The sequence below is a fragment of the Molothrus ater genome, chromosome 2, assembly GCF_012460135.2.
Source record: "Molothrus ater isolate BHLD 08-10-18 breed brown headed cowbird chromosome 2, BPBGC_Mater_1.1, whole genome shotgun sequence".
NCBI lineage: Eukaryota > Metazoa > Chordata > Aves > Passeriformes > Icteridae > Molothrus > Molothrus ater.
Genome location: NC_050479.2, coordinates 115,457,033 through 115,470,634, shown reverse-complemented (window position 1 = coordinate 115,470,634; position 13,602 = coordinate 115,457,033). Strand labels below are relative to the sequence as shown.

At 47.6% G+C, this 13,602-nt stretch overlaps 1 long non-coding RNA gene across 1 annotated transcript; it reads right to left on the bottom strand.

The window, feature by feature from the left end:
• Positions 1-9,074: 9,074 nt before the first annotated feature.
• LOC118699983 (uncharacterized) lies at positions 9,075-11,214 on the bottom strand. Its single transcript, XR_004982158.1, has 2 exons — positions 11,007-11,214; positions 9,075-9,164 (listed from the first exon to the last, which is right to left on the bottom strand). It is a non-coding gene; the product is annotated as an uncharacterized LOC118699983 (long non-coding RNA).
• Between the last annotated feature and the right edge of the window lie 2,388 nt (positions 11,215-13,602).

Genomic DNA, 13,602 nt, shown 5'->3' with positions numbered 1-13,602 from the left:
GGGAGCACTGTTTAGGGCTAATAAATAACTCACCGATGATGACAACCTGTAATGACAGCTTTTATTATGGTCTGGTTAATCCTCAGATTCAGCTTTGTCCTTCCAGGCCATCTGCCAGCCATTTGTTTTCCAGGGTTTTTCCTCCTGCTTTGTTAAGTGTGGCGCACTTGGGAAGAAGCTGTGGCCACAGGGCTGTGGGGTGTGTGGCTGGGGCTCATCCCTGCCTCTGGCAGGGCCAGGAGCTCCCAGGAGAAGGGCAGGAAGAGGCTTTGGCCAGGGATCCTCAGTGCTGCCAGGCTCCTGTGCAGATCTGAGTGTGCCTTCCTCCAAGCATCCACATTTCTAGGGATGGGGAAATGCCTCTCTTTTTCCTACGTGGCCTGTTTCTGCCAGAGAAATTACAAATCTCTCTCTGCAACATCAGCAGCAAGGATTCTGTCACAGCCAGAGGGGATAAGGAGGCAGGGCTATGGAAATTCCCTGTGGGGAATGTGGCACCCCTGTGTCCTCGTGTCCCTCATTTTTGGTACCTTGTCAGCGCTAATAACTCTGCCTGAAAGACAACAATTTTCCCAGATAATCTGCTAAATGCCTGGGAAAGCCAGACCAAACTCCAGAGTTTGTGTCAGCGCTGACTGCAAGGTGTGCACAGTGTCCTGTGTGTGCCTTGGAAGTGACAAACTGCCTGAATGTGCCACAGGGCCAATTTCCAGGTGCACAAACTGCCCCAGCCAGGAATGACTGCAGCTCTCAGAGCAGGACGTGTGCTAAAGGAAAGAAGCAGCAATAAAATACTATGAAAAGAGGGAAGGGCAACACCCAGAGCATCTCAGGAGATGTTTATCTTCTTGTTTGTCATTAGCAAAGAGCCTCAGAAACTGAATTTGCCAGGTTAGCATGGGGAAAAAAAGCGGTGGAGAGGAGTTTGGAAAGAAAGCCAGTTGTGGACAGGATTGGAAGCTGCTTTCTTCATAAAGCAGCCCAAATCATAGAGCAAGTTCAAACACAGGACCTAAAACAGGGAACACAATGAGGAGAGGCTTTAGGCGCCCCTTAAAACCAGCAGTTTGCAGAAAGGATTGTCCATCTCACTGGAAAGGGCCGCAGCACAGAGCCCCACCAGGCTCTGGGAGCAGCATCCTGGGAAATCAGCATCCAGCAGAGAAGATGTACTATAAAAACAAATGCTTGAGACCAAAAAAGGAGTGCTTCTAACACTGCAGACACTTTAAAAATATTCTTTAGCTTCCCTTGAGGAAGAAATTTAAAACTTCCAGATGAATGGTTCAGCCTTCATCTGTGTGGGTTCCCTTTTGTTGTCTCATGAGTAAGATCCCAAGAAAGAAGAAGTGGGTGCCCTTTTCAGAGACTTTTGCATGTACCAGCCTATTTTTCCACCTGTTAATTGATTTCCATGCCATCACTCACCCTGTGGTGATCCAGCACCATTCCAGCAGCCTTCTCTGAGTATGAAATGCAACCCAAGGAAGCAGCTCTGTCTCCTGATCTTGCAGTTAATAATTCCTAAACAGCATGGAGCACTAGGGCAAGCATGCCCTCCAGCAGCTTTACTGCAGCCTCTAGGACCAGCTCAGGAATTCCTTGGAACTCAGGAAAATCTCCTTTTCCATGAGGAGTAATACTTTTTCATTCAAGCCCCTCTTTGCAAACCAGGCATGAGGTTTATTTGTGCCCAAAAGTGGTTTAAATTCAAAGGAACAAGCAGAGCTGGAGCTGCTGAGAGACCCCCATCAGCCCAGAGATCAAACATATTCCTGCCTCTTTACAAAGTGCTGATAAATCATGAGACAAACACAAAAACTAATCCAGGACACTGAAGGTTTTTCCACACTACTCATGGCATGATCATTACAGAAGCATAAGTAGAACAAAGCCTCATACCAGATAGTCTTGGCTTTTTCTTTTTTTTTTTTTCACTAGATGAGCCACAGATGTCCTTTACAGAATAAGTTATAAAATACATGTAAACATTTGTCACTGTGTGGGTTTTTTTGAATGTCTCACTCCTGTCTTTCAGTGGGACTTTGATTGGACTCCTTAGGAAAAGCAATGAGAAAAGCTTAATTAAAATTTTGCTGCTCCCTGGACATCTGTTGTAGAGTGTTATATAAAATATTACACGTGGTTATAAATACACATTCATCTTTTATTTTAAACACATTAGTAATTGGGTTTTATGGGGCCACAGGGATTTATTAGGCACAGGATTGCAGCACTGAAGGCACACACAGGGATGGGGAGATGGATGGGAGCCTGGGATTTTATAAATTTATTTTATAAATTTTAATTTCTTTTTTTAGTTTAAAAAAAAAAGCTTTTTTTGGGGGGAAAGCTTTTTGCCAGCTCCCACATGAGCAGTGTGTGCTTTGCTTCTGAGGTTCCAGCCACACTCCCCACTGCCCTGCCGCTGCAAAGATGACTCCAGTGTCCTGTGAACCAAGGGTATCTGGGGACAGCCATCACCCACAGCAGCTCTGGTCCTTCTGGAGCTCTATAAATGGCTGTCTGCTCCAAGGCATTCCAGGGAAAGCAGCTCCTCAGGATGTGTTTGCTACCCCAGCCAGTCAGAACCAGCGCTGGAGAGCTCTGCAGTCAGTGCTGCCACTCTTGGAAACAGAGCAAAGAAGGCTGTGAAGGCTCATCGTTCCTTTATCCACCTGTTGTGGATGACCCAATCCCAAAATGGGATTATGTCTTTTCCAGAAGATTCTAAGAGAAGCTGCAATGAGTTTAAATATATGGAATAAACACTTGCCTAACAACGTGCTTGCCAACACAGCCCATGAGCATTTCTGGGCTGTCTCAGACTTTGTGGAGCTTCTCTCTGCACATCACTGACAAGTGCATTGCTAATTAACAGCAGTTGATTGTTGTGTTCCATTAATTACCAGCTCAGAGGTGCAGCAGAGCAGCTGCAGCCTGGGGAGTGCTGCTCCCTCTCCAGGGCCTGCTCCCATCCCAGCAGCCTGAGCACTCCAGCCCAAAGCTGTGGGTGATGAATGGAGCAGAGCAGTGCAGGCAGAAAAGGAATCTCACTTTTCCTTCCACTGTCACATCAGAACACACAGGACAAGGAGAGCAGATGCTGCTGCATGGGTTTGTCAGATTGGCTGCTTGCTTGGTTTGAGACTTTCCCTGACCTCCCATTCCTCTTTATTTTTATTCTTTCTCCCTTCTGCACCATCCTCAGAGGTGCCTGTCACTGTGGCCTTTCCCAGCCTGTGCAGATGAGCTTCCCAGCTCCACGTGGAAGCAGCCTGATGCTGCTGGCCCAGTGCATAAGGAACATTTTGTCTGAAACAGGCAGCTCCAGTGAGCTCATTACCCACTCCAGTGCACAGGACACAGACAGGAGCCTGCCTCAGGCTCCCAGCATTTCCCTGGGGCTGGTGCCCCTCTGGGCTTGTCTCCTTATGGAAAAAGGAAATCCTGGCTGCTTTGGAAAGTTTCCCAACCATGTCAGAGGGATTTCCAATCATTCCTTATAGTTAAATCACAGAATCCTGGAATGGTTTAGGTGGGAAGGGACCTTAAAGTTCATCCCATTCCACCCCTGCCATGGGCAGGGACATCTCCCACTGTCCCAGGCTGTTCCAAGCCCTGTCCAGCCTGGCCTTGGGCACTGCCAGGGATCCAGGGGCAGCCACAGCTGCTCTGGGCACCCTGTGATCACTGCAGTTGCTGTCACTGTGTCACCTGGACTCTTTTTGGTGCCACCAGGCTCAGGTTTAGACGTGGATGGTCACCCCCCTGAGGCTGATGGCACCAGAACCCAGCCAGGGCACAGGCAGGGATGGGACTGGATGGGACTCCCCACTGCCCTAAGGCAGAGGGAAGCAGCCCCTGGGCACCAGGAATTGTCACAGGCTGAGTCCTGGCAGCAGGAGAGGTGGAAAGGATTCTTCCCCTGGGGAGAACACGCCTTGTTTCATGCACAAGTGGACTTGGCAAGCCTGACCTACATTGTGGATGGCTCTGGTGCAGCAGACTGGAAACTGGGTGGCAGCTCCAGATTAATAAAAAAAAAAAAGGAAAAAAAAAAGAAAAAAAAAAGTGGGGCAGGCTTTTGTTGGATTACTGAAATGATTAGCATGAAACACGATTCTGTGTCTTATTTAATTGCATTAATTGAACGTTCCCCCCTCGTGTTTTGTATTCAAGATGCTGCTGGATATTGTATGGTAAACAGGCACACAGAGCTGAATGTTCAGCCCAGCAGGGAGAGGAAGGCTGAGGTTTGTTTTTACTCTGAAAACACAAGAATATATCTGCAATGAGCCCATACCTTGGACACTCCCACTAAAACTAGAAGCAGCTAAAGAGTGAACAATGCCCATATTTGCATTTTCATTGTCAAAGGGTTCCAAAGTTTACACATTGAAATGCAAGATTAAGGCAAATTGCTGCTTCTTTGGACACAGCCAGCCCCTCTCAGTGCTGCTGTGGTTTGTGGTTTTCAAAGCCTCGGGCTTTGAATAAAGGAGGAGATGGACACAGACATCAAGGAGCATCTTGGAAAGGAAAAACATCAGGAGAGCTTCAAGTGCTGGGCAGGCTGAAGGCTGTGATCTCTGGAAACACCCAGCTGGTCTCAGGGAAGTTGTCTCTTTGAACCCCAGGGATGTTTTCTGCTCCTTCCTCCCCCCAGTTCCTCCCAGAGCAAAGCACTGCTGAGCAGAGGTGGAGCCAGCTGCTCCTACACAAAGGTTTCCAAAGGATGCTGACATCCTGAAGGGACAAACAAAACCCGTGGGACGTTTCCTCCTCACCATTCAGAAGGGTTTTGGGTCTCAGGGAGCCTCTTGTCTCTCCCTTTGTGTGCAGCTGAAGAGGGGCTGGGGCTCCCGTGCTGGAGAAGGCAATAATTGCTTTTCCAGCTGCATTTCCAGCATCCCCTGCTCCTCCCTGCGAACCAGGAGACTTTATGGAGCCTTCAGGGCTCCTTTGTTCACCCCCAGAGTCACTCAGAGAAGGGCCAGGACACGGACACAGGCTCAGGAAGGATTCCAGGTGTTGGTGTCATCCCCCTCTGGGCACTTCTGAGGATGCTCAAACACTTGGCTGCAATTTCTGCACAGAGAACTCCAATCCTTAGGGACAAAATGTGGATTTTTGGGGGGAAAACACAGTGTTTGATTTGAGGAAGAGCTTTAAGTTTAAACGACTGATGAGGCAGAGGGACAGTGTTTGATTTGAGGAAGAGCTTTAAGTTTAAATGAGTGATGAGGAGGAGGGAGAAGTGTGGAGGGGCAGAAGGGGAGGACAGTTCTCACCAAGGTTTCCTCTGCTGCTGGACCTGGCAGGCAGGACACACACACACACACACAGGTTTCCCCCCATTTTCACTCCATAAAAGAAGTTCTCCCACTGGTGAGCTGTTGGGGACTGTCTCCAAAGAGAAATGGAATCTTTTCCTCACGGTGAACCACAAGAGAACGTTACTACACCCTGCTTCTTGTGGCTTATAAATAGCAGGAGGGAAGGAATGACTGCTTAACTGTTTGACCTCAGCTTGGGAGGAAGAAAGCTCCCAAGAAACCTCAGGAACTCACCCCATTAAGCAGACAGGAAAATGGCACAGATCTGGCACCTTAATTATATGCTAATGACATCCGACCAGGAAGAAAAGCTTCAGAGGTCTGAAGGAAAAATACCTGACTGAGCAGGGTTGTGTGTGCTCACAGGCACTTTCTGACAGCTATTCCCTCTTTCTTTTTGGCTTTTTTTAAAATTTATTTTTATTTTTTAGCATTTAAGAAACAAAACAAAGAAAATCAGGCTGAAGAAGCAGGTGAACCTTTGCCATTTGTGTTTGATTTTCAGCCCCAGAGCATGAACTGCAAACAGAACAATCCTGCTGCAGAGAGGTTTGTCAATGTACAGACTTGCAGTGACCCTTCTGTTCATAATGTTTTCCTGATTCACTTTCAGCTAAGATTGTAAATGGTCCTCACCCATCACCTTCTGGTCAACTGTCTGCAAAATGCTTATTATTTTCCTATAAATTTATTTGCTCCACCTGGATAAAAAATCACCTAATATAAATATGTAGCAAGTTTAAGGAAAGTATCCCCAGATATCCTAGTATCTGTTATGATTTTTTCTTAACTTGTTGGTTTGTTTGAATTATTATTTCCCAAGGACTTTGCATTACACCTGGATGCTCCCAGAACTCTCTGCTCACAGCAGAAGCTGATGATGGCAGTTTTACTAACTCATATTTACATCCATTCTCACCTGCTGCAATTTTTGGGACTGAACTTGTACCAAATTGTACCAAAAAAACCCAACCAAAACCAGCTCAACTATTGAATGGGGTCTATAATTCTCAGCAAAGGCTGTGTGACAATCTCTGCAGGTTTTGTTTCATATTTGTACAATACTGGTACTCACCATCAGTAAAAGAAACATTTCTTTGCATTCTTAACCCCTCCCAGACCTCTCAGCAAGTTTCTCTGCCTGGGGAAGAGTTTGAGGACCGCTGTTTCTGCTACCTCCATCCCAGAGGAGGATGTTCTTTCTGATACTCCTTTTGCCAGCTCATGGGGCAGCTCTGTGCACTCAGAGCCATCCCACCCACAGGATGCCTGTCTCCAGCTGAGGATTCCCTGCTCACGGGATTTACAGGAATGCAGAGAGGGAAGGGAAAACACCCCTGGAGGTGTCTGTGAGCCACGGGTGACAACGTGGCTGCACACACACGTCCACAGGCTGGACCAGGGAGAGGGAGCAGCCTGGTGTGGGGGCAGCTGGAGGCCCTGGGAGTGGGGATGAGCAGCAGGAGCTCCCACCCCATGGACACAGGCAGAAGGGGTCAGGGGAGCTCTCCTCCATGGCTGCTGGGCCCTTGGGCTCACACAGCAGCAGCACTGAGCACTCTGCTCCTCGCTCACCTCTGCTCCCTGGAGCTGCTAACTCTTTCCAGATGAAGGGTGTTTGTTTGGCTTATTGATTGAACCAGCTGCTGCCACTGCCAGGAACCTCACATTTTTCCAGAGAGACATGAGAGCTGGCTGTGGTTCCCCTGTGCCCCCCTTTCCAGAGGGAATAAGTGCTCTTTGTGACCAGGCTTGTGTTACACCAGGCTCTGCAGCTCCAGGGCCCTGAGCCTGCAGAGGAAATGAAAGTTCTGCTTGAGGAAAACCCCCAGAACTTGGGTGGCTGCTTCTCTTTTTTTTTATTTTTTAACATGAAATGATTAATTTCCTTTAGTATGGAAACTGAGATGGCATCAGAGGATACAGCCACTGAATCAGCTCGACTTATTAAAATCTTTAATTGCCTTTGCCACATCGAGGTGATGCACTAAACAAAAGGCTTTGGGCTTGAATGGAAGAGAACAGGGGCCACAAACCCAACCGCACAGCATAAAAACTGCAGGATTTCTCATGGAGCAAAGCTCCTGATCCCCACTGCCTTTGCTGCTGCTGCAGCAGCTCCAGCTGCTCCATATCCCACATCACACCCACAGCAGGTGAAATCTGCCATGTGCTGCAGCTCCTCTGTGGGTCCAGAATGTACAATACTTTATTTCTGCCCACTTTTCCCTCAGCAGGACACCACAGAATTCCCTCACTGCACTGCTGAGTCTCACAAAGCCCTCAGTTACCTCGGAGACTCCTGAAACCTGGCTGAAATCCCCATCCAAAGCTCCTGCAGGGAGAAACAAATCAACAGCCAGAAAAGGGGATTGCTCTCCATGTGAAAAAGCAAACAAATCCACTGCAGGGCTGGCACAGTGCACATCAAACACCCCCAAAACCAGCCTGGGGGAGCCCCAAAGCTGTGTGACAAGGCAGGGCCACCTCTCTGCTGGGGAATAACCACCCCAAACACTTGCAGGGGGAGACAAAAATCCAGCAGCCTGGAGGGAAATTGCCTCCTGAGAGGGAGTTCAGCTCGTGGAGATGTAGGAAGGAACAGGCTGGAGGTTTGGAACCCACTAAGGGAGCAGAATCCAAGGGAGGACATCTCTCCTGCAGCTTGGGTGGAACAGGATGGCTGTGGAGCACAGCAGGTCCCAGAGGAAAAGAGGAAAAGGTGAAGAACAAGAGATCCCAGAGGAAAAGAGGAAAAGGTCAAACACAAGAGATCCCAGAGGAAAAGATGGCTCCTGCTGCTCTCCCTGCTGACTGACACCTGGCACCACATCTCCTGTGTGCTCCCAAGGCTCCTGAGCACACCAGGCAGGGAGACAGCAAGCAATTCCCCTGCTGTGGGGTGCCAGTTTATCTGCAATACATCTATAATCCCCCAGTATTATCCTCATTTCTCCTTGCCCAGGAGGCAAGGAAGGGAGTTTGGGCTGTGCTGGGAACCAGAGTGCCTGAGATGATGGAATTAGGGAGCAGTTCCAAAGTTCATTTCAGCAGAAGGCTCACAGTGTTTGATCTTGGCCCCTCTGCCACCAGTGGCAGTGTTCCCACTAGACAGCAGGAGCAGAGCTTCAGAGCTGACACCCCAAAAACCTCTGACCTAAGTTAGTGTGACAAAACAGGGATAAACCTATGGAAAGGCTTAACCCAGGTTAAACTGAGCAAAAGACACAGCACAGCAGAGAGAAGTAAGTGAAGGCACTGCACTGTTCAGTGCTGATGAAAATGAGCTAATTTTCTTTTTTGGGTTTAGTTTTATCAAGTTTCCCACAGGATATTTGAAAGTTTTGGCACTCTGTGTGTGTTTTGACCAGCATCAATGTGACCTCTGGTAGAACAGCCTCAGGGTGTCCCAGTCAGGCTGAGGGATCCATTCTCTGCAATTTCAGCTCTCCCTGCAGATCCAGCTGTGGGCTCCCAAACCACGTGGGGCTGCTCACTGACTGAGCCCTTCCATGGCTCTGGCTGCTCTCAAAGATAACACCCCAGGAAAACAAAACACAGCAGCCTTCAAGGAGAAGGATGTCATCATCCCCCCCAAAAACTGTCATGTGCCACCAGGACAGACAGATAATCCTCTTCAGAGGAAAAGGCAGCAATTTCAGAGTCACTGTAGCTCCTAAAACAAATATCCTGGAGTTTACTGGAGAAACAAAAGAGGAAACAGAAACCAGGAGGTGACTTTTGGATTAGCATTTTGGATTGGAATAAAGCCTCACCAGCACGTTCAGTATCTCCTGCCCTGTGTGGTGGCAGCCACTTCCTTAGCTGGCTTTCCAAGATGTGAAAAAAAAGAAAAGGAAAAGGAAAAGGAAAAGGAAAAGGAAAAGGAAAAGGAAAAGGAAGAGGAAAAGGAAAAGGAAAAGGAAAGGAAAAGGAAAGGAAAGGAAAGGAAAGGAGGAAGAGAAGAGAAGAGAAGAGAAGAGAAGAGAAGAGAAGAGAAGAGAAGAGAAGAGAAGAGAAGAGAAGAGAAGAGAAGAGAAGAGAAGAGAAGAGAAGAGAAGAGAAGAGAAGAGAAGAGAAGAGAAAAACTGTGTGATTTTCCTGGCATTTAAAGTATTTGGGGTTTGTGTTTTCTGAGCTATCTGGATTAGATACTGACCCTATCTCAGAGTTTTCCTTGCTGCTCTCTCTGCTTTGGGCAGCTCTGCTCTGTGTCCTGGCAGGGTGATGTGTTTCTGTGTCTCCTGGCCAAATTTACATACACCATGTTGTTAAATAAACTGTTCAAGCTGTTTTTCCTCCTGCCAGTGTTGAAATGGATCTGCCCTCTCTGAATGACAGACCAACACAGCCTGGAATTACCTGTGAGCCCATTCCTGGCTGATCCAAAAGCTTTTCCTCCCAGTTTGGTGGAACTTTTTGTTGCCAGATGCAGCCAGAGTTTAGTTAAGGAAAAGTGCCCTGAAGGGAATGTGGCCCCAACACCTTTTGGTGTTATTTGGGGTTATTTTTTTGGTGGTATTTTGGCGTGTTTTTGGTTTATTTCTAAATAAAAGCTTTGGGGCTCCCAGGCACTGCAGTCAAAGCTCCAAAAGCAGAAAAGGGTTTTGCCAGGGGTGTCCCTGAGCCCAGCAAGGGGTTTAAGGAACGATGTAAGGCTGGAATTTCACAGCAGCCTGTCAAGGGGGTCTGGCCCAGCTAAGCCAAGCCCTCTGTGTCTCGGGGAGATGCTCTCTCGGGGAAAGGTTTCTGAAGCAGCAGCCAGGCACAGTTTGTGTGTTCGCAAATTGCCTCCAAGCCTCGTTAATCCCCGCTCAAATACGGAGCTTTGTAAACTGATCCCTCCTTTCTCAGCAGCCCCGGTGCAAAGCCGAGCTCTGCTTAGGCTGGGTTTAAAGAGCAGCCAGCAAAACCCAGCGGGACTTGGAGAGAAACGCGGGATTTTAGGGGTTCCCCCCAAATCCAGCATTCCCCTTGAGAGGAATGGTGGATTTGTCTTTCCAGACAAGCTGTGGGTCTGCTGGGAGATAAAACCAGCACTGGGAGATAAAAGAAACAATGGGAAGGGTTCCACTGATTGATGGATGGAAATAGATATTTGCTTTTACAAATAAACTTTAGGTTTGCTGATAAACGAAATTACACATTGAGAGATGAAAGAAACAATGGGGAAGAAAACCCCCTAAATTCAGTAAGAATTAAAAATTAAAAGGGAGGGTTATACATTAGTGGGAAATCTTTGGTATCAGAGATTTTGGGAAGTCTGAACCTCTCAAGTACCTCAGCCAATGGGGAAAACCCCCTAAATTCAGTAAGAATTAAAAATGAAAAGGGAGGGTTATACATTACAGGGAAATCTTTGGTATCAGAGATTTTGGGAAGTCTGAACCTCTCAAGTACCTCAGAAATGGGGAAAGAGAGAAGGGAAATTGGGATTAAAAGGAGGCTGCGTCCTCCAAAAACTTGAGAGATCCCAGGGGAATGCCCCATGGCCTCTGCCTTTATTGAAATAAAGAAAAAGGACTCCTCTGCCTCCTTTTGGGACATAAACCTCTGCTGTTTGTGGATTAATTTCCCCAACACCCTCTGGATGTGGGGATGGGGGATTGGAAGGGAATGGCAGAAAACAATGGGAATGTGCCCAGTGCAGGGCCCGCTGTTACTCACTCAGGAACCGGTGTGAAATCTCTCTGTCCCAGGTGTTTTAAACAGCTCTGCAGTGCTTTGATGCTTTGGCTCCCTCGGGGCTGTCTGAGATTCACCAGCAGCGTTAATTCGCTGCCCTTTGCCATTCAGCATTTCGGCATTTCCAGTGCCACTGGAAACTCGGTTAGGTCTGCTTGTAAAAGCTTTAAACAGGCAAAGTTTTCGTGTTTCCGACCCCACTCTGGAAAGATAAGAGGAATGGTTTGAGTTTCTGGCAAATCACGGGAATTTGCTTCTCAGCATGGCTTAAATAATGCTCGCTTCATTTTATTGCTTCTACAACTCGGGTCAGAAACAGGAGACAGATGTGAGCTGCCAAGCACTCTCAGGAGCAGGAAAACCCGTATTTTGCAGGGTTTTGGGTTTTTCATAGAGAGCATCCCAGCAGAAACAGCACAGCATCCTCCAGGAACCTCGGGGAGGAGCAGAGGAGGGTCCTGCAGGCTCCATCTGAACAATTCGGAGCCCAAGGTTCTGAGCTGGAAGATCCTCCTTGGCAGCGCCGAGCAGCAGGGAAATCAATCCCTGGTGGAGATGTGCCCTCTCCCGGCCTCCTCGGGAACGCCTGCAGGGATATTGGTGCAATAAAACTGCCCAAAAAACTATTTTGGGATGTTTCGGGTGGCGCGGCTCAGCCAGCAGAGCAGAGCCAGGGGATGGGGCTCAGGAGCACGGTTTTGGCACTCTGGCACAGCTAAGCAGAGAGTTGGGAAAGCAAAATGCACCTCTGGGTTTTAATTCCTCATGTAAACCTTCTATTTGCCACACTAAGAGAACTGGGAAATTTTTTTAAAGCAATTCATGACACTGACAATACATTGCTTTCCTCCCTTTAGGAGGAACCAAGTGTTCACTGCCAGTGTAAAATTATCAGTTCTTGCAGACCATAAGGACATTGAGCAAAAATATATCTTCAACACTATTGCTACTTCCATCCTGTTATTATTTTCACTGAGAATTTTGACTGCTTTTCAGCAATTCTTCTTTTTAATTTAAGACTTTTTTTTTTAATTTTTTGAGGTGTAAGAGACAAGGAACGTTTTGGAGGAAAAATCTGAGGTAATCTATAGGGGACAAAATGAACAGTTTGGGTATAAAATCTGAATTAATCTGTAGGGGAGACAATGAAGATTTTGAGTAAAAATGAGGTAATTAGAGGTTGACAGGTAGTGAAAATTATGAGGGTAAAATCTGAGGCAATCTCCATGGTAGAGAAGGAATGGTTTGAGGTAAACTGAGGTGATCAGTAGTGGAGAGATTTGGAAAATTTGGGGGTGAAACTTGAGTAGCTCTATAAAGTTACAATTAATATTTTGGAGGGAAAATCTTATCCAGAGGGGAGAGAATAAACATTTTGGGAATAAGAGAGTTAATGATGGGTCTCTAGGTCATAAAATGTACGTCAAGGAAAGTGACTGGAGCTAGGAGTGAATGGGCAGCCCTTGGGGTTTGCCTGCTTATGGCTTTGGGGTGCTCTCTGAGGTTTTGGGAGAGGTTCTGAGGCACAGCTGCAAGGACAAGCAGCACACAGGGCAGTGCTGTCTGCTTCTTTTTAACCTTTCCCATCAGCTGTAAAAGGGGATTTTTTTATCCCTCTTGCTTTGGGATTCATTTCTCCTCCCAGCAGGAGCAGGAGCAAGCCCTTGTATTGATTTGCCCCTCAGCAGACAGAGGCTGAGGTGGGAATTTGGAGTCAATTTCTGACTGAACAGAGTAAAAGCTAGAAGTGTTCTTCTGTAAATGAATGTTTTTCACCGTGAGCTGGGTCTCACTGCCCTCTCATGGCTGGATCAGTGATTGTCTCATCTTCCTCAGGCTCTGGCCTGAAATTCCCACTCAGAATGCTCTGGCCAGCACCTTTTCATGCCAGCCAGCCTGGAACACTCGCTGAACTTTCCTTTCTTATCTGCAATCATTTGCACAAATCCAGAGGAGATACTTGGCCCTAACAGCTGCCCAGTGGAGCACCAGCCAGGCTGGAAAATCTCCCTGAGGTCTCTGTTGGAGAGTGGGAGAAATGTCCCTCCAGGCTGGGGTGTCCTTGGTGGGCAGAGAAATCTGAAATTGGCACTATCTGATATTGGCACTATCTGATATTGGCAACGTGGCTTTGTGCTCAGACAGGGATTCCTAAGAGGAAAGGGAGCTTTGGCCTCACCTGCACAGCTCAGGGGGATGTGACAGAACTGGGGTGGCGTGAGGAGGCATGAACAGATTTCTGGGTTCTGGAGCGCCTTAAAACTTTTCTCTATCAGGTTTTAATGGGTTTCTCCTCAAGACCTCCTGTGGTCCAGCATCCATGGTGTCCCTTATTTTGCCCAAAGTACAATGATAAAGGATTGACTCACTGACAAATGGGGTCTGGGATGAAAATGGTTAGAATAAAATTAGGCAAAGAATACAGTAAGAAAAAAGAACTTTTAACGGCTGGAATAGGTAGGGATGAAAATTCTGAAGAGATTCCTTCAATTCCTTTAATTCCCCTTTCCGGGAATGCGGGCTGGGTGCCGCCGCCCTGTGGAGACCCTGAGGCGCAGCAGGGCCGGGACCCTCGAGG